We start from the raw sequence: 22,500 nt of genomic DNA, 5'->3' as shown, positions 1-22,500 counted from the left end.
CTTTTAGGGATCATTTCTATCTGAACAACCTGCTCCTGAATGACTACTGGGTAAATAACGAAATTAAAGCTGAAATAAATAAGTTCTTTAAAACCAGTGAGAACAAAGAAACAACGTGCCAGAATCTCTGGGACACAGCTAAAGCAGTGTTTAGAGGAAAATTTATAGCACTAAATGCTCACAGGAGTAAGTGGGAAAGATCTAAAATCGACACTGTAACATCACAATTAAAAGAACTAGAGAAGCAAGAGAAAACAAATTCAAAAGCTGGCAGAAGACAAGAAATAACAAACATCAGAACAGAGCTGAAGGAGATAGACCCTTTGGAGAAGAACTAAAGGAGATAGACCCTTAAAAAAAAAATAATCAATGAATCCAGGAGCTGGTTTTCTGAAAAGACAAACAAAACAGACCACTAGCCAGACTTATAACGAAGGAAAGAGAGAAGAATCAAATCGACACAATAAAAAATGATAAAGGGAATATCACCACTGATCCCACAGGAATACAAACTACCATCAGAGAATAAGCAAATGAACTAGAAAATCTCACAGAAATGGATACGTTCCTGGACACATACATACTCCCAAGACTAAACCAGGAAGAAGTCGAATCCTTGAACAGACCAATAACAAGTTCTGAAATTGAGGCATTTAATAGCCTACCAACCAAAAAAAGCCCAGGACTAGATGGATTCACAGCAGGATTCTGTGAATTCAGCTCCGAAGAGGAGCTGGTACCATTCCTTCTGAAACTATTCCAAACAACAGAAGAAGAGGGAATCCTCCCTAACTCATTTTATGAGGCCAGAATCATCCTGATACCAAAACCTGGCTGAGACACCACAAAAAAACATCGATTTGAAAATCCTCAATAAAATACTGGCAAATAGAATCCAGGAGCACATCAAAAAGTTTATCCACCACGATCAAGTCGGCTTCATCCCTGGGATGCTATGCTGGTTCTACAAACACAAATCAATAAACGTACTCCATCACATAAACAGAACCAATGACAAAAATCACATGATTATCTCAATAAATGCAGAAAAGGTCTTTGATAAAATTCAACAATCCTTCATACTAAAACTTCTCAATAAACTAGGTATTGACAGACTGTATCTCAAAATAATAAGAGCTATTTATGACAAACCCACAGCCAATATCATACTGAATGGGCAAGAGCTGGAAGCATTCCCTTTGAAAACTGGCAAAAGACAAGGATGCGCTCTCTCACCTAGTATTGGAAGTTCTATTCAACCTAGTACTGGAAGTTCTAGCCAGGGCAATCAGGCAAGAGAAGTAATAAATGGTATTCAAACAGGAAGAGAGGAAGTCAAATTGTCTCTGTTTGCAGATGACATTGCTGTATATTTTAAAAACCCTATCATCTCAGCCCAAAATCTCCTTAAGCTGATAAACAATTTCTGCAGTCTCAAGATACAAAGTTAATGTATAAAAACCACAAGCATTCCTATACACCAAATAGACAAACAGCCAAATCACGAGTGAACTCCCATTCACAACTGCTACAAAGAGAATAAAATACCTAGGAATGTAACTTACAAGGGATGTGAAGCACCCCTTCAAGGAGAACTACAAACCACTGCCTGAGGAAATAAGAGAGGACAAGAACAAATGAAAAACATTCCATGCTCATGGATGGGAATAATCAATATCATGAAAATAGCGACACTGCCCAAAGTAATTTATAAATTCAACGCTATCCCCATCAAGTGACTTTCTTCACAGAATTAGAAAAAACTACCTTAAATTTCATATGGAACAAAAAGAGCCTATACAGCCAAGACAATCCTAAGCAAAAAGAACAAAGCTAGAGGCATTACGCTACCTGACTTCAAACTATACTACACGGCTACAGTAACCAAAACAGCATGGTACTGGTACCAAAACAAATACATAGAACAAAGGAACAGAGCAGAGGCCTCAGAAATAATACCACAAATCTACAACCATCTGATCTTTCACAAACCTGACAAAAACAACCAACGCGGAAAGGATTCCCTATTTAATAATGGTGTTGGGAATACTGGCTAGCCATATGCAGAAAACTGAAACTGGACCCCTTCCTTACACCTTACACAAAAATTAATTCAAGATGGATTAAAGATTTAAATGTAAGACCTAAAACCATAAAACCCTAGAAAGAAAACATAGGCAATACTATTCAGGACATAGGCATAGGCAAAGACTTCATGACTAAAACACCAAAATCAATGGCAACAAAAGCCAAAATTGACAAATGGGATTTAATTAAACTAAAGAGCTTCTACACAGCAAAAGAAACTGCCATCAGAGTGAACAGGCAACCTACAGAATGGGAGAAAAATTCTGCAATCTATCCATCTGGCAAAGGGCTAATATCCAGAATCTACAAGGAACTTAACAAATATACAAGGGAAAAAAACCATCAAAAAGTGGGCGAAGGATACGAACAGACACTTCTCAAAAGAAGACAGTTATGTGCCCAATAAACTCATGAAAAAAAAGTGCATCATCACTGGTCATTAGAGAAATGCAAATCAAAACCACGATGAGACACCATGACACACCAGTTAGAATGGTGATCATTAAAAAGTCAGGAAACAGATGCTGGAGAGGATGTGGAGAAAAAGGCACACTTTTACACTCTTGGTGGGAGTGTAAATCAGTTCAACCACTGTGGAAGACAATGTGGTGATTCCTCAAGGATCTAGAACCAGAAATACTAGGAATCCCATTACTGGACATATACCCAAAGGATTACAAATCACCCTACTATAAAGGCACATGCACACGTATGTTTATTGTAACACTATTCACAATAGCAAAGACTTGGAACCAATCCAAGTGCCCATCAATGACAGACTAAAGAAAATGTGGTACACAGATACCATGGAATACTATGCAGCTATAAAAAAGGATGAGTTTGCGTCCTTTGCAGGGACATGGATGAGGCTGGAAACCATCATTCTCACCAAGCTAACGTAGGAACAGAAAACTGAACACTGCATGTTCTCATTCGTAAGTGGGAGCTGAACAATGAGAACACATGGACACAGGGGAGAGAACATCACACACCCGGGGCCTACCAGTGGGTGGGGGACTGGGGGAGGGAGAGCATTAGGAGAAACACCTAATGTAGATGACAGGTTGAGTGCAGCAAACTACCATGGCACATGTTGACCTATGTGACAAACTGGCACGTTCTGTACATGTATCCCAGAACTTAAAGTATAGTTAAAAAAAACAAAAACAAACTAGGAAACTTATGGTCACTTTAGAAAGAGCGATCACCTAAAAATGAAAAAAAGTTTGGATACTTAAAAAGGTAGGTTTGACTTGCTGAAAAACTCATTGTGTAGAATAATTCATTCTCCAAATCTGGGGTAAAGAAGGCATTACTTTTATAGGTAATCCCCAATCTAGAATCACTAGATCATGATCTTGTCCATTACCACAACCACAAAATTGATTTAATTCTAGATTATGCAGGGGGAATCAACTATATATACACTTAAAAAAAAATAACAACACCTTAGAATTATATTTCTTGAACTGTGGCCAATACGGTCCTAAACCATGAAGGAAATGAATTCATAATTAATTCTTCAGAAATATAATTACAATCAATGAATCTTCAAATCTTTTTTGTTATTCTTTTATTATGTTAGACTTATTTGGGTCAGTCCCACAAAAAAATAAAAAAGTTGAGTCTGAGGCAGGCGCATCCCCTGAGGTCAGGAGTTTGAGACCAGCCTGGCTAACATGGCGAAATCCTGTCGCTACTAAAAACACAAAAAATTAACTGGGTGTGGTGGCAGATGCCTGTAGTCTTAGTGACCCAGGAGGCTGAGGCAGGAAAATCACGTGAACCTGGGAGGCGGAAGTTGCAGTGAGTCGAGATCACACCACTGCATTCCAGCCTAGGCAACAGAGAGACCCCGTCTCAAAAAAAAAAAATTTTTTTTAAAGGTGATTTAATTTCACAGTTTTAAATTTTCAAAGTAGACAGATTTAGAAGCCAAACCCTTAAAAAGTTTCAAAAATTCTCTTTTCATTTTCTAACTCTATATCAAGGCATAGCACAAGTGACCCCAAGGAAAGAAACCTGGGCAGATAGTACTCGTAGGTGACAGTAGCAATTACATGCCAGGCTGGAGATGAGAAGACCATTCATGTGGGTACAGTACTTGCTCTGGTATTTTGTTACTACTGAGGATCAGCTCAAAGAGGATCCCTACCAAACCTTACCTAGGTTGCCATTGGTCAAGGAATTCCACCCTAAGAAAACACATGAAAATTGTAAACACAATGGTTATAGGCATACAGAACATTTCTTTGATGAGAGACTGATAAATCATGAAACAAGAACAACATGCAATTCTGAAAGGTATTTCCACCTATACTTTCCAATTAACTACGAAGAGTATCAGAAAAATTCACACAATGAATGTGACTAAATGTTGATCTTTAAAGATTTTTTGCTTTTTTTTTTTTTTTTTTTAATCAGGATCTTGTTCTGTTGCCCAGGTACAGTGGCATTATCAGGTCTCACTGCAGCCTCACCCTAAGTCTCCTGGGCTCACATGATCTTCCTGCCCCACCCTTCCAAGAAGCTGGGGACTACAGGTGTGTGCCACCATGCCTGGCTATTTTTTAACTTTTTTTATAGAGACAGGGTCTCCCTAGAGTATTCATCTTTGGCAAGAGTTCAAATAAATATATTTTATTATATCACACTATAACAAGTATTAAGAAAACTATATTGGCTAAAAAGTCTTAAAAACCAGAAACATCAGAAAAACAGTAGAAACAGCAAACTTTTCCTAAAAACAGTAATAGAAAGATGTGAACATATATCCTTGGCTCCCTCTCCCCAGTATGGCATATCAAAAGCTAAAACAAGCCTGGATGGAATTACAGATGTACCTGAAAGGAAAGCATGTAGGGGGGCAAGAGATCCACAGGCCCAAAGGTGAGAACAGAAATTTACTCAGGCAGTAAAACCTGAACCTTCATAGGGGTCCAACCACCGGGTGAAGGTAGATTCCCTTAGTAAGCAGAAAAGGGCGACATCTGCTACATGCTACATATAATTTCTACATATGGTGAATCCTGCTTACTCTGGCAGTCCCAAACTATCCTGGTAGGTTGAACTGTACTCAATCTCTTTGTTGCAGAGTGACCTACCTTTACTCAGCATTCACCTACAGAGTCCTAAGGAAAGGTCTCTCTTAATCCTTCTCATCTTATCTCAGTAGGATCAGAGGTTGCTAGCTCACTGGCCTACAAGACTAGGAAAAAATTAGATCTCCCTTAATCTGTCAGACCTGAGTTCCTCTCAAAAGACCTCAAAAGCCAGACCTAATACTAAGAAATTTTACAATCAATGGACAGAGAAAAATTACAACAATTTAAGGAGAGCAAGATGCTAAGATGAATCAGAAATGAGTGGCTTCTTTTGAGGAAACCAAAAGTAATAGAAGAAACCAGAGAATTTTCACACAATAAAATATAAAGACATATAGGCATACACAAATACTACATTATTCCAAAAAAGTCTACTGTACCACAAAAATTAATGTTTTGTTTTTTTTTTTTCTTGAGACAGAGTTTCATTCTTGGCCAGGCTGGAGTGCAATGGCACGATCTCAGCTCACTGTAACCTCTACCTCCCGGGTTCAAGCAATTCTCCTACCTCAGCCTCCCGAGTATCTGGGATTACAGGTGCCCGCCACCATGCTCAGCTAATTTTTATTTTATTTTATTTTTTAGTAGAGACAGGGTTTCACCATGTTGGCCAGGCTGGTCTTGAACTCCTGACCTCAGGTGATCCACCCACCTTGGCCTCCCAAAGTGCTGAGATTATAGGCATTAGCCACTGTGCCTGGCCAAAAAATAACTTTTTACCAATGTTGATAATATAATCCTAATATGTCTTTCGTACAGCATGGCTCAAAATGGTCCTTCAATAAATAAGCATGATTCAGCAACTGGAATGTTTTCAAAAAGACAATGAAAAATATACATCATTGTTAGAACCACATTCAAAAAGCACACATGCCATATTATGAGGTATAATTTATATTAAGAAACATCCCTAAGCTATTTCAGTTCTACTTAATTCAACAGCATAAATACTTTTAAGAACCTACTGTCTTAAACACTGAGCTTACCACTGAAAGGTGTATTAATCAAGGCACCTGCTATCAAGACATTTAGTATTACCAGGAATTTAGGTATGTAGCCATATAATACAGATAAGAAACAATGTAGATCAAATATTAAAACATTTGCCATAAACAATAAATGTGATTGATTAGTAGAAAGGGAAAAGTTAGTGTGGACTGAAAAAGTTAGTGTGATGGAATAAACAGGAATTAACCAGGGCTTAAAAGAAAACCATAGGTAGGAACAGTTAATGAAGGCACTTCAGAAAAAGTGTGAGTTAAAAGAAAAAAAAAGGCATAATAATAAACCCACCATAGTTGAGGAGCAATGAAAAGGTATATCAAATGGCAATCAAATTTACAGTGTGTAAAATTAGAGGTAAGTCTGCATCCATAATATTGGGAAGAGAAGTACATACTACAAAGGACCTTCAAAGAACTAAAAACTTAGATTTAAATAATGATTCCTAAAAAGCCTGGCATAAAATCTTTTTGTTTTCCTGTTAACCTTCATTATAAAACAAAAGCATATGTTCCAGTATAAAACTGTTTATCTACAAATGCAGTACAATCACACTTAGAATGTAACAAAATTTTTAAAGGTTTTATTAGAAAGTTTTATTAGAACCTCAAAATTCTAATAAAAGTAATGATTTTTTTAAAGATCTCAGTAGTGTAAAACACTAAAAATAATTCATATTATAAAACATTGAAATTATTCGTAAGATTAAGATGCTGAAAGTGATGCGTTCATTAGACAATCTGGTAGTCTAACAGAAACTCCAGTTATTCAAGAGAATCTCTAATATTTTAGTACTTTGGCTCCAGTTCACCTTAACGTTTCTGAATTTGAAGCAGTGGTCACTAATTTAACTTTTTTTACACTTTCTCCATAATTACAATTGCTGCTCTATTTAATAACATTCCCTCCTAAGTATATCTGAGCAGTTTGTTAAAGGTATCCTTGCATGGGAATAGCAGTTCATAAAGCCAGAGACTGAAAGATTCAATTTTAGCATAGCTAAGGAAACTGAGCTCCAGTTAGCTAGGTCTTGCAATTCACACACAGCTAATGAATATCCTGATGATGACAGGCAAATAAGAAAACTGGGCCTTTGTGACTATGATAGTACCAGCGTAAGGGTCTGTTTACTAGGATAAGGGCTCTCGCCAATAGCTGTTAATACATTTTAAAATGTTTTCCCACATTCATTTTAGTTTGTAACACACACAGTAAAAAGGGTGTGGTAGTCTCTGGCAATATATGTGCAAAGTCAAGTTTCTCAAGTTCCATGAAGATGAGAAAAAATTAAAGTCGATTTGTTATTTAATTCATAAATTTATCTTCTAAATTCTATTAAATGAGTGATGCTTATACAGGGAAAGGATTATTACACATCTAGATACATACTCTTAAATTTGACAAAGGGAAAAATCAAACACATATGACCTCAAGAAAACATTTAAAGCTGATAAACTGATTCAGCCTGTGGGCTTAGGAGACTTCATGCACCCAGGGATGGAAGCAATATCCCAGCACAGCACTGCTAATCTGTGAAAGCATGACCAGACTGCTTCCTTAAGTGGGTCTGTTTGTCCTCACTGGGTGGAACTTAGCAACGGAGGCCTGGAGCGACTCCCACCAACATTCTCTGGCTGACAGAAGTTTGAAAACTTCCTGGGACTAAGTTCCTAGAGGGAGGGGTGGGCTGCCATCTTTGCTGTTTCAGCAACTTAGCCATTCTAGCCTCCAGGCTTTGGAGAGCTCAACCCAACAGGTGGTGGAAGTAGTACCACAGCACAGCACCGCTGCTCTATGAAACTGGGGCTAGACTGCTTCTTTAAGCAATTCCCTGATCCCGTTCCTCCTGGCTGGGTGAGACCTCCCAACCAGGGTCTCCAGCCACGTCTTACAGGTGCATTCGGGCCAGCAACAGGTCTGTGCCCTCCCTGGGATGGAGCTCCCAGAGGAAGGGGTAGGCTGCCATCTTTGCTGTTTCACAGCCTTCACTGGTGATATCTCCAGGTATTGGAAAATCCGAGGCAACCAGGGACTAGAGTGGATGTCTAGCAAACCACAGCAGCCCTATGAAAAAGTGGCCAGACTGTTAAAAAACAAAACAACAACAAAAACCAAACACCCCATCTGAAGGTCAGTAACCTCAAAGATTGAGGTAGTAAGCCCATGAGAAAGCATGAGCACACTGAAAACTCAAAAAGCCAGAGTGGCCTCTCTCCTCCAAATGACTACATCACTGCTCCAGCAAGGGTTTGGAATGGGGCTGAGGCTGACATGGCTGAAACAACAGAAACAGACTTCACCATGCGGATAAAAATGAACTCCACTGAGCTAAAGGAGCATATTCTGACTCAATGCAAGGAAGTTAAAAGCCGCAATAAAACATTGCAAGAGCTGACAAACAAAACATCAAGGATAGGAAGAAAATAACCAATCTGATAGAGCTGGAAAAAAACATAATACAAGAATTTAATATTACAATCACAAGTATTAATAGCAGAATAGACCAAATGGGGGAAACAATTTCAGAGCTTGAAGACTATCTTTCTGAAATAAGACAAGCAGACAAAAATAGGGGGAAAAAATTAAAAGTAATGAACAAAACCTTCAAAAAGTATGGGATTATATAAAAAGACCAAATCTATGACTGACTGGTATACCTGAAAGAGCTAGGAAGAAGGAAACCAATTGGGAAAACATATTTCAGGATATCATCCATGAGAACTTTCCCAACCCTGCTAGACAGACCAACACTCAAATTCAGGAAATGCAGAGAACCTCATTAAGACACTCTATGAGAAGATCATCTCCAAAACACACAGTCGTCAGATTCTCCAAGGTTGAAATGACAGAAAAATGTTAACGGCAGCCACATAGAAAGACCAGGTAATCTACAAAGGGAAGCCCATCACACCAGCAGTGTGCCTCTCAATGGAAACCCTATAAGCCAGAAGAGATTGGGGGCCAATATTTAACATTCTTAACAGCAATTCCAACCTAGAATTTCATATCTAACCAAACTAAGTTTCATAAGCGAAGGAGAAATAAAGATCCTTTTCAGACAAGCAAATGCTGAGGGACGTTGTTACCAACGGACCTGCCTTACAAGAGCTCCTGAAAGAAGCACTAAATATGAAAAGGAAAAACCACTACCAGCCACTACAAAAACACACTGAAGTACACAGACCAGTGACACTATGAAGCAACCACAAAAACAAGTCTCCAAAATAACCAGGTAGCATCATGATGGCATGATCAAATCTACACATAACAATATTAACTTTAAATGTAAATGGGGTAGGCCAAGCCCTGTGGCTCATGCCTGTAATCCCTTTGGGAGGCTGAGGCAGGCGGATCACTTGAGGTCATGAGTTTGAGACCAGCCTGGCCAACATAGTGAAACCCATCTCTACAAATATACAAAAATTAGCCAGGCATGGTGGTGCAGGCCTGTAGTCCCAGCTACTTGGGAGGCTGAGGCAGGAGAATCACTTGAACTCAGGAGGGAGAGGTTGCAGTGACCTGAGATCATGCCACTGCACTCCAGCCTGGACAAGGGAGCAAGACTCCATCTCAAGCAACAACAAAAAAATGTAAACAGGCTAAATGCCTCAATTAAAAGACACAGTTTCTGGCAAGCTGGATAGAGAACCAAGACCCACTGGTATGCTGTCTGTCAGAGACTCATCTCACATGCAATGACACACAAAGGCTCAAAATCAAGGGATGGAGGAAAATTTACCAAGCAAATGGAAAATAGAAAAGAATGGGAGTTGCAATCTTAGTTTCCAACAGACTTTAAATCAAAAATGATGAATGGCTTGACATAATCTAACTATCCTAAATATATATGCACCCAACACAGGAGCACCCAGTTTCATAAAGCAAGTTTTTGGAAACCTTCAAAGAGACTTAGACCCACACACAATAATAGTGGGAGACTTTAACATCCATTGACAACATTAGATAGATCACTGAAATGAAAAATTAACAAAGAAATTCAGGACTTGAACTCAGCTCTGAATCAAATGGACCTGATAGGTATCTACAGAACTCCCTATCCCAAAACAAGAGAATATGCATTCTTCTCAGTGCTACATGGCACTTACTCTGAAATCAATCACATAATCAGAAGTAAAACACTCCTCGGCAAATGCCAAAGAACTGAAATCACAGCAAATAGTCTCTAGGACCACAGCACAATCAAATTAGAGCTCAAGACTAAGAAATTCACTCAAAACCATATAATTACATGGAAATTAAATAACCTGCTCCTGAATAACTTTTGGGTAAATAATGAAATGAAGGCAGAAATCAAGAAGTTCTGTGAAACTAATGAGAAGAAAGATACAATGTACTAGAATCTCTGGGACACAGCTAAGGCAGTGTTAAGAGGGAAACTTACAGCACTAAAATGCCCACATCAAAAAGCTGGAAGGATCTCAAGTTAATGATCTAACAACTAAAAGAAATAAAGAACCAGGAAGAAACAAATCCCAAAGCTAGAAGTCAAGAAACAGGTAAAATCAGAGCTTAACTGAAGCATATAGAGACATGAAAAGATTCATTCAAAAGATCAACGAATCAAGAAGCCAGTTTTTTGAAAAGATAAAATAGGCCACTAGCTAGACTAATAAAAAAGAAAAAAGATTCAAATAAACACAATCAGAAATAATAAGATATTACCACTGCCCCCACAGAAATACAAACGACCATCAGAGAATATTACCAATATCCTTATGCATATCAACTAAAAAAATCTAGAAATAATAAATTCCTGAACACATACACGCTCCCAAGACTGAACTAGGAAGAAACTGAATCCCTGAATAGTCCAATAATAAGCTCTGAAGTTGAGGCAGTAATAAGTAGCCTACCAATCAATAAAAGCCCAGGACCAGACAGATGCATAGCTGAATTCTACCAGATGTACAAAGAGCTGGTACCATTTCTACTGAAACTATTTCAAAAAACTAAAAAGGAGGAACTCCTCCCTAGCTCATTCTATGAGGCCAACATCATCCTGATACCAAAACACAGCAGAGACACAACAAAACGAGAAAATTTCAGGCCAATATCCTCGATGAACATCACTGCAAAATCCTCAACAAAATACTCGCAAACTGAATCCAGCAGCACATCAAAAAGCTTATCCACCAAGATCAAGTAGGCTTCATCCCTGGGATGCAATATTAATTCGATGTATGCAAATCAATAAATGTGATTCATCACATAAACGGAACTAAAAACAAAAACCATATGATTATTTCAATAGATGCAGAAAAGGATTTTGATAAAACTCAACATCCCTTCATGTTAAAAACCCTCAATAAGCTAGGTGTTGAAGAAACAGATCTCAAAATAGTATGAGTCATCTATGACAAACTCACAGCCAACATTACACTGAGTGGGCAAAAGCTGGAAGCACCCCCTTTGAAAATCAGCACAACTCTCACCACTTCTATTCAACATAGTATCAGAAGTCCTGGCCAGAGAAATCAGGCAAGAAAAAGAATGAAAAGGCATTCAAATAGAACAAGAGGAAGTCAAACTATCTCTTTGCAGACAACATGATTCTGTATCTAGAAAACCCCAAGTCTCGGCCCCAAAGCTCCTTCAGCTGATAAAGAACTTGAGCAAAGTTGCAGGATACAAAATCAATGTACAAAAATCACTAGCATCCCTATATACCACCACCAACAAAATGAAAAGCCAAATGAGAAAGGCAATTCCACTCACAACTGTCACAAAAAAATAATGTACCTAGGAAACAGCTAACCAAGGAGGTAAAAGAGCTCTATAATGAAACTTAGAAAACACTACTCAAAGAAATAAAAAACACAAACAAATGAAAAAACATCCCACACCCATGGACAGAAAGAATCAATATCACTAAAATGGTTATACTATCCAAAGCAATTTACAGATTCAATGCTATTCCTATCAAACTACCAAGGACATTCTTCACAGAAGTAGAAAAAATTATTTTAAATGTTATATGGAACGAAAAAGGACGCCCAAATAGCCAGGGCAATCCTCAGCAAAAAGAACAAAGCTGCAGAAATCACATTATCCAACTTCAAACGATAGTACAAGGCTACAGTGACCAAAACAGCATGTTACTAGTACACAAAAAGGCATATAGAGTGATGGAACCAAATAGAAAGCCCAGAAATAAGGCCTCACATCTATGACCATCTTTGACAAAGCTGACAAAAACAAGCAATGAGGAAAAGACTCCCTATCCAATGAACAGTGCTGGGATAACTGGCTAGCCATATATAGGATTGAGGCTGAATCGCTTCCTTACACCACATACAAAAATGAAGTCAAGATGGATTAAAGTCTTAAATGTAAAATCCAAAACTATAAAAACCCTAGAAAACAACCTTGGCAATGCCATCCTGAACACAGAAACGGGCAAAGATTTCATGACAAAGAAACCAAAAGCAATTGCAACAAAAGTAGAAATTGACAAATGGGATCTAATTAAACTTAAGAGCTTCTGCACAGCAAAAGAAACTATCAACAGACAATCTATGGAATGGGAGAAAATATCTGAAAACTATACATCTGACGAAGCTCTAATATCCAGCATCTATAGGGAACTTAAACAAATTTACAAGTGAAAAACAATTAAAAAGTAGTCAAAGGACATGAACAGACACTTTTCAAAAGAAGACATACATGTGGCCAAGAAGTATGGAAGAAAAGCTCAACATCACTGATCATTAGAGAAATGCAAATCAAAACCACAATGATACCATCTCACACCAGTCAACATGGCCATTATGAAAAACTCTAAAAAATACCAGATGCTGGCAAGGTTTTAGAGAAAAGGAAACCCTTATACACTGTTGGTGGGAGTGTAAATTAGTTCAACCACTGAGGAAAGCAGGATGGCGATTCCTCAAAGAGCTAAAAGCAGAACTACCATTCAACCCAGCAATCCTATTACTGGGTATATACCAAGAGGAATATAAAGCATTTTACCATAGAGGCACATGCATGTGTATGTTCATTACAGCACTGTTCATAATAGCAAAGACATGGAATCAACTAAATGCCTATCAATGACAGATTGGATAAAGAAAATGAGGTACATATACATCACAGAATGTTATGCAGCCGTTAAAAAGAATGAGATGCCTTTTATGGGAACATGGATAGAGCTGGAGACTATGATCCTTAGCCAAGACATGTAGGGACAGAAAACCAAATACTGCATGTTCTCATTTATAAATGGGAGCTACATGGTAAGAACTTATGAACACAAAGAAGGAAGCAACAGACACTGGAGTCTATTTGAGGGATGAGGTTGGGAGGACAGAGAGGAGCAGAAAAGATAATACCTGGGTGATGTAATAATATGTACAACAAATCCCTGTGGTATGTGTTTATCTACGTAACACTAAACCTAAAATAAAAATTTTTTAAAAGAAAAATAAAGTGGGTAAACTGCATGTATTTCACCCATTAAAGTGGGTAAACTACATATATTCAGATACTATTTTGGGAGTAAAGGTTTAGTTTAGTAAGCTATGACTCAAAATATAAAAAGCATTAGCATATTTCTATTCTAATCATTCAGTGTTAAAGCAGCAAACCAACAACATAAAATTGAAATGTAAACATAACATAGTCAAAGGAATTTTCTGGGACTATTCATGGACACGTTTTTATTAAAATATTTACTAGATATTAGGTTGGTACAACAGTAATAGTTGGTTTGCCTACTACTTTTGCACCAAACTAAGATGTACTATTTGGTAGGTTTAATTATACTGCTTATTCAATCAGAGCTTGACACTTTCCCAACACTTGCTTGTTTCTTTGACTTGCTGGAGAATGAAATTAATGACTTATTATTGAGTGTGTTTATATTTTTTTAATAATTGGTTTTATTATTAAAACAATTATAAACTTCATTAAAATTTACCTTTAATTAATAGTTTGCCTATGCACAAAATGCCCATTATATAGCTCATGGATATCAAAAACTTTGTTGCTGTCATGTTAAGTAAATACAACATCAGGCATGGTTTTGTTTTTTCTTTCTTAAAGTTTTCTAGGCCTTGGTTCCTTGCCTGTGAAACAGGAATAACAACAGCACCTGCCTCAAAGGGTTATTGTGACCAGTAAACAAGATAATACATACAAAGCACTTAGAATAATGCCCCAGTTTAAGGTAAACCCATATATATCTATGTGTATGTGTACATATGTAGATGTAAAAACATATACAATAAAGTTTAAATTTTAGTTCCTATATGATCCCCAAAGATTAACACTAGAGTCTAAGGACTCTAGTATAGCTCTCTGTCTCTTAAACATATTTGTTCTCCATTTTTAATAATTATTTCAGTGCCTATGTCATTTAAGTAGCAAATTCTTTTTTATAGCTTTTATTTTTTTAGACCCAAGGTCTCACTATGTTTCCAAGGCTGCACTAATATTCCTGTATTCAAGTGATCCTCACATCTCAGCCTTCTGAGTAGCTGGGACTACAGACACATGCTACCACAACCAGCATGTGGCAAATTCTTTTTCCATTGTTTTATTGATATTCAACATGCAAAAAAATTTAATCTTACATAAGTATATAATGTGAAAAGTAGGCCAGGCATCGTGGTTCATGTCTGTATTCCCAGGACTTTGGGAGGCTGAGGTGGGAGGAGCACTTGAGCCCAGGAATTCAAAACCAAACTGGGCAATACAGTTAGACTCCATCTCTGCAAAAAAAATTTAAAATTAGCTGTGCATGGTGATATGTGCTGGCAGTCCCTAGCTACTCAGGAAGCTGAGGCAGGAGGGCCACTTGAGACCAGGAGTTTGAGGCTGCAGTGAGCTATGATCACACTACTGCACTGCAGCCTGGGTGAGAGCAAGACCCTGTCTCTAAAAAAATAAAATACAGGGCTTAATTTCCCGAAATGATATCAATCTAAACATGCTGACCTGCACTTCATCTAAATGCACCATGAACAACCTTCCATATCATTCATTTTATTGCTGGATAATATTTCACTGTATGATATATCATTATTTAACCATTTCCCTATTCATTTAGATTGTTTCTAATTTTACAGTAAAGCAAATAATGCTACAATGTATAAATGTATAAACATGTACATATATCTTTTTTTTTTTTTTGAGACAGAGTCTCGCTCTGTCACCCAGGCTGGAGTGCAGAGTGGTGCAATCTCGGCTCACTGCAACCTCTGCCTCCTGAGTTTAAGCAATTCTCTCCCTTAGCCTCCCGAGTAGTTGGGATTACAGGTGCCCACCACCATGCCCAGCTAATTTTTGTATTTTTAGTAGAGATGGGGTTTCATCATCTTGGCCAGGCTTGTCTTCAACTCCTCACTTCGTGCTCCACCCACCTCGGCTTCCCAAAGTGCTGAGATTACAGGCGTGAGCCACCACGCCCAGCCAAACATGTACATATATCTTCTAAAATCTGCAGATATTTTCAGAGTCTCAGAAATGGGATTGTTAGCTTCTTAGCCCTAAAGAACAAAACCTGAGGCAAAGCTCCCAAGCTACGGAATTCTTGGGAAGTAAGATCCCAGTATATGAAGGATCAAAGTAAAAGGGAGGTATGGCGGGAGAGGAGGAAAACCAAACAAAAGATGGTACTAGCTTGACTGACAGAAGTCACATGGAATGTTTTCCAGTCATGTTACAGTTCAATGTACCTCAGAACCAGCAGAAAAGGAAGAAAGAAAAAAGGAATCATCTGCCAGTCTTTTCCTATCTCCTGCCTATCCTTGGGCAAAGTTTGCCTCCTGAACTTCTGGGCTTGCTACCTAATTCCTTCAAGCAGATACCAAGGATAGAGCTTCCGCCACATTTGTCCCCCATCTCCTGAGCCCAGAAGCAGGAGGAGTCAAAGCCTCCATGAGTCTGGTTGGACAGGAGGTCCTACTGAAGTGGTCCTCACACCAAAGGAGGCTAAGGCAGCCGCTGATTTAAGGAGGCAAAGAAACTATATCCTAGAAGACTGCTGCCAATTTACACTCCACTAAAGATGCGTGACTGGGCTTATTTTCTCACGCTCTGCCAAGAAGCCTTCTAATTCTGTCTTTCAGATAAGAAGAAGTATACACTGTTTTATCTTACATTTCTTAATTATTAATGAGGTTGAACATCTTTCCCTATTTACTAGCACTTGTTATTTCTCCTAGAGACAGATTATTTTTACAAATTTCTGATCCTTCCATTATGAGTCTATCAACTACAAGATTTTGTTAATCTCAGTTCTGACCTACTTCCAAAAATTACTTCAGGTTGCCCCTAAATCAGACGTTTCAGGCTATCAGTTAGCTTAAATATAGTACCATAAAAACCTTTGATGGTTATTCTTTCCACAGATACAAGGCAAAAACATGACAGCTGCCTTGCCATAGTTTCCAGAATTACATTTTGTAGGGTCAGGGAAACTGACATTTAAGAAAAATTTGCAATTCCACCCAGTTTTCCATGTGTCTTCAACTTGTACACAGAATGCTTCAGTATCAAACAGAACAACACCTGCTTGCCTCTATCTATACACCAGCCAAGGTACATTGCCAATGCTCATTCAAATTTATTTTATTACTACAGGGTTTCCACCATAAGATAATCATGCTTAACAATACACAGTCTTTTTCCATAAAGGGATACACATTGAGAAATTCAGACCCAAATTTGTAATAACATCTCTTTTTCCTCTTAGGCTCCTTTTACCTGTCAAGAATTACCCTGATTTTTTTTTTAGATTTCATTTGGGATTATACTCAAAGGTCAACCCATCACCTAACTCTCCCGCTTTTCATCTTTGCCAGACTCCAAGAATTCAAAGTCCAACAAACACCAGTAGTTTTGAAAGTAAAGCTGTGAGGTTAGTAATATTTTTGGTCTTGAATTAGAAATTGTGTCAAATAACTAGAAGTCCTATTTGGCATGCTTTGTAAAAAAAATAAAATCGCACTGCCTCAAGAAGAAAGGTACTCTATAGTGAGCCTAAAACAATACAGTAATCCTGAAAGTGTTTTAAAACCAGGCCTTCAAAAACATTTTCGAAACTGAATTAATTTTCAACTTGGTTAATAAAATCTAATTCACGCAGCTGACAGATTCAATATAGATGAAGAAAATAATTTTCCAACTCTAAATTAAAGGGATATGAGTTAGACAACTAAATCGATCCCATAAGAATCAAGGTTTGCCATGGTACAGCCACATAAGGGAAATGTATTAATGTTTCCCTCTGAATAATTCCTCTACAACTTCAACCTGGTCATTTATTCAGCATAGCCTACCACGTGCAGGTTATCATTCACTAATATCCTCAGCAACACTAACATTGCATCCCATTTATTTTTTGGTAGCATATTAATAAAATACTTGCCTCAGTTAAGTATTATATTTGATATAATAAAAATGTATATTTGCATTGCACTCTACAGTTTACAATTTGTTTTCTACATATATAATTTCAATAAATTATAATCTTCCTTCACAACTTTAAAGCCTAATACACTACTAATCTCCAAAAGCAAATTATGTCAAATATAATAAGATTTTAACAATAAAAGAGTAATAGAAATAGAAAGAAATTAACCTACTATTCCCTTCTTACCTTCCTCCAAAACAATTCCAGATTAACATTGTTGGTTCACTTTTCCAATTTAAGCTGTTAAAAAATGCATACTAAATTTCCCGATATTGTATTTCAATCAATTGCCTAAGCTGAGACTAGTGTAATACATAAAGCAAACGATCATAAATTTCTAAAAAGACATAAAATCAAAGACACCCAACACCTAAAAATAAAGATTTTTAAAAAAGCAAAAAACAAACAAAAAACCCCCACAAACCATGAAAAGAGTTACATGAAATTCCAGCTGATTAGTTAAACAGTCTATTCTGAACAGACTTACTCTTTACTCTCTAAACCGATATTAAGATTACAACCATGTACCAGAATCATCTTGGTCTAGTCTTTTATGTTTTCTTATAAATTATGGCGCTATGGGAAAAAAGTCAATCACCTTTCAGATGTTTGACTGCAAAAGCACTACTTAGAATGGCAATGATCTGAGTAATTTAAATACAGGACTCTGCATGAAATGAGGGCTATCTGCAAAACAGCACACACTTCAACTAAGGCATATATTACAATAATTCAAACAGTGCCTGGAACATCTCAAGCTTCCCATGATTCTATGATCACACAGTTGACAAGGAACTCTAGAATACAGAAAAATTTTTGCTAAACACCTAGAAAAGACAACAACAGTTTTAATATTTGCATATAAACAAGTGCTACATCTATATTTCATCATATCCAGGCATTAAGAGGTCACTTTACTTGTGCTCACAAAAAGTATTTTTTTTAATATATAAAGTTGAATTGATTTTTAAAGCACATGATTAAAATGTATTTAAGACCAAATTCCACTGTGTGAAGATGAGTAAAAATACTTAACTGCTGAATTTCATTGATGAAATAAAGTCATCCCTTAATAGAAAAATACTCTGTTTCATAAAGTTCCAGAACTTTTTGCATTATCCTGTGAATATAACTTAAATAGAAATTTGCAACTTAAGAATTTTTTGTTCTGTTCATTTTACAATTGTTATTTCCTTTTTCCTAAGTGATGCAAATAATTAAAAGTTTATCTGTTGGTCAGGTGTAGTGGCTCACTCTTGTAATCCCAGCACTTTGGGAGGCTGAGTTGGGCAGATCTCTTGAGCTCAGGAGTTCGAGGCCAGCCTGGACAACATGGCAAAACCACGTCTCTACAAAAAAGTACAAAACTTAGCTGAGCGTGGTGGCATGCAGCTGTAGCACCAGCTACTCGAAAGGCTGAGATGGGAGGATCACCTGAGCTTGGAGAGGTCAAGGCTGCAGTGAGCTGTCATTGTGCCACTGCACCCTAGCCTGGGCACACAGAGTGAGACTCTCTCTTTTTTTTTTTTTTTTTTTGAGATGGAGTTTCACTCTTGCTACCCAGGCTGGAGTGCAATGGCACAATCTTGGCTCAATGCAACCTCTGCCTCCTGGGTTCAAGCAATTCTCCTGCCTTAGCCCCCCGAGTAGCTGGGACTACAGGTGTGTGCCACCATGCCCAGCTAATTTTTGTATTTTTAGTAGAGACGGGGTTTCACCATGTTGACCTGGATGGTCTCGATCTCTTGACCTTGTGTTCCACCTGCCTCAGCCTCCCAAAGTGCTGGGATTATAGGCGTGAGCCACCGCGCCCGGCCAGAGTGAGACTCTTAAGAAAAAAGGAGTTTATCTGTCAACTTGGAAGGAGATATATATTAGCATGTGTTCATGCTGCTGATAAAAATATAGCTGAGACTGGGAAGAAAAAGAGGTTTAATTTGACTTACAGTTCCACATGGCTGGGGATGACTCAAAATCATGGCAGGGTGTGAAAGACACTTCTTACATGGCAGCAGCAAGAGAAAAATGAAGAAGCAAAATCGAAAACCTCTGATAAGCTCATCACATCTCGTGAGACTTATTCACTATTATGAGACTAGCACAGGAAAAACTGGCCCCCATGATTCAATTAATTACCTCTCCCTGGGTCTCTCCCACAACACATGGGAATTCTGGGAGATAGAATTCAAGTTGAGATTTGGGTGGGGACACAGCCAAATCATATCAAGATAACTGGCACTTCCTTCTTTCCTAATAGGCATAAGTTAATAAATTTTAAAGCTCCATATTTAAACATAAAAATGATCAAACAAAAACCAAGTATGGTTGGTATAGCAAATTATTCAAGATACATGGTCTTCGGGCTCAGCAGAGATTTATACCAATGAGTTTCCTCAAAAATGTGTCTCCCATACATGCATGCACAGATGTTTATAAACAAAAATGTTTCTATCTCTAATGACTAAAGTTATGCGTTTAATGATATTATTTCTAATGTGATGAAATTTTTAGGTATATAGGTATGTATATATAGGGCAAAGCCAGACCTGAGGAGCTCCAAAATATCTTTGCTCTATCTTGGTCAGTCCCACTGCAGTGTCAAACTCCTCCTTTAAATTAAGACATCTTCTGCTGGGCCCATTTAGATACCAAATATATTAACTCTCCATTACTTCACAATTCAAGAGCTGATTTATAATGTTTAGGTGACATGTGGCAAAACACTATACTATGAATGAATGGAGGGTGGAGGGGAGAGAAATCAACTTTCTTGGTAAACAAGAATGGCTCAGAGTATCAGAGGACAACAGCATTGTGATTTAGGGGAGACTTAGCTGAAGTACCCCATCAGGCATTCGTGGAAACTCTAAATGATAAAGTCAAAGGAGGGTAGTTGTTGTTCTAGAGAGAAACTTCCCCAATTTAAATTTCCATGGAAGATACCACAAACACAAAGGTAGGCTGGGTGGCTGTGTAGGGGGGAGTGTGGGGGTGTATACCATCAATAACTATAAAAAAAATTCACAAAATCTAATTCAGTTTTTCAGAGTCATAGTCCAATAATACAATAATTGAACTGGATGATTTCATGTTACGCTGATCAGCAGGAATTCTAAAGAAAGAAGCTTAAAGCTGAGTAATTTGGTATCTTGAGTTTACTAGGAAAAACATTCTATAGTACTTTAATTCTTTAAAAATTTAAGAAGATGACATACAATTAATCATTATTATTATTATGACTTCAGCAAGAATACAGCTTTAGTTTATGCTAAGTAATACAGCCTGAAGAGGCTCAATAAATCTTAGCTGAACTGAATCTCAAAGGACAAATTAACATAGTCACCCCCTGGTTTTACAACACAAATAGATACGAAAACAAAGACTATACAGTACTTGGAAATATAGGAATCTAGTAGAAAACTACTAAAAAAAGCATAGAATAATTCCACAGAATAAAACATATACAAGTGAAATGCTCCATGGACTATAAACATTTCTACGTAGAAAAAGCACAAAGATTAAGACAGCGGTAAAAATGGTTTAATCAACTATTGTATAAATAGTAGATATTTTAAACATTTAGTCTCTCAATATGTAAAACTTTTATACGAGTGAAATTTGGCAGGAGTAGAGGGGAGGGCAGAGGGGGAGAGAAATCAACTTTAAAACATTTCTAACTTTGTAATACAAAATTTTAATATCCTAAAATGTTAAGAATTTTAAAAACTGTAAAAAGAGATAAATTGTCCACTATTTCATTTCAAAAAAATTGAGGCAATGTAGATAGGATTATTTGGAATGCAAGTCAGTAATATATGTATATACAACTTTGCTGTTTTTCAGGTTTATAATGTGTCTAACTTCTTGCTAATACCATCAAACTCCCTTTGCTATAGTTACTGATATTGAATGGTACCTAACAACAGTAGCATAGGAAGATTAAACCTACACTTACGCACATGTACTCACACACATAAACATACAAATTAACAAACCATCAGCACCACCAAAATAAGGTCTGGATTCACCTGATTAAAATATTTCTTATAACCTTTTACTTGTATTAAAATGTAATGTCCAAATTAATATCTGTGCATACATATAACACATATATGTATATACATACACCCATAGTCATACATAATAGGGTTTTAAAACTATGAAATTATAATATTCATTCCATGTTGACATTTTGCTTCCCTGTAAATCTAAAAGTAGTATTTCAAAATACTTCCAGAGGCTACAAATTCTTATCAAATTCATTAGAGATTTTGGTTTCAGAATAAAGAATAAACAAGAGGCCGGGCGCAGTGGCTCACGACTGTAATCCCAGCACTTTGGGAGGCTGAGGCGGGCAGATCACTAGGTCAGAAGATGGAGACCAGCCTAGCTAACATGGTGAAACCCCATCTCTACTAGAAATACAAAAAATTAGCAGGGCGTGGTGGTGGGTGCCTGTAGTCCCAGCTACCCGGGAGGCAGAGGTTGTAATGAGCTGAGACCCAGGAGGCAGAGGTTGCCGTGAGCCGAGATCATGCCAGTACACTCCAGCCTGGGCGGCAGAGTGAGACTCCGCCTCAAAAACAAACAAAAAAAAAGAATAAAGAAACACTGGAAAGACCACTTTTCTATTCATTTACAATTTCCAATTTATTCATAATTCTGCTAATATTCACTTATATTCAGAGAGAAATACAAGAAAAGACAGCACTATGTTGTCAAAGTAGCACACAAAGCTGTAAAGCCATTATGAAACACATCTGGAGTGTATTTCTCCTTAAAATGTTATAAAATGAGAGGTATATTAGAATAGCTTAAATATAGTTGAAATTTATACTTGCTTTTAAAAGAGTAGGCAGTCCTGGAAAAGAG

The 22,500-nt window shown here is 37.4% G+C and overlaps 1 protein-coding gene and 1 long non-coding RNA gene across 8 annotated transcripts in view; one reads left to right on the top strand and one right to left on the bottom strand.

Moving 5' to 3' along the window:
• The window catches only part of ACBD6 (acyl-CoA binding domain containing 6), a 220,859-nt gene that overhangs the window by 165,419 nt on the left and 32,940 nt on the right, over positions 1-22,500 (bottom strand). The gene's annotated exons all lie outside the window — the stretch shown is intronic.
• On the top strand, positions 21-10,815 carry LOC116560065. Its single transcript, XR_004272773.1, has 2 exons — positions 21-82; positions 10,514-10,815. It is a non-coding gene; the product is annotated as an uncharacterized LOC116560065 (long non-coding RNA).

Source organism: Sapajus apella, unplaced genomic scaffold (genome assembly GCF_009761245.1).
Source record: "Sapajus apella isolate SASKATOON/1434 unplaced genomic scaffold, GSC_monkey_1.0 scaffold25, whole genome shotgun sequence".
Taxonomy (NCBI): domain Eukaryota; kingdom Metazoa; phylum Chordata; class Mammalia; order Primates; family Cebidae; genus Sapajus; species Sapajus apella.
The sequence above is the reverse complement of the archived record's forward strand: the minus strand, read 5'-3'. Positions and strand labels throughout refer to the sequence as shown.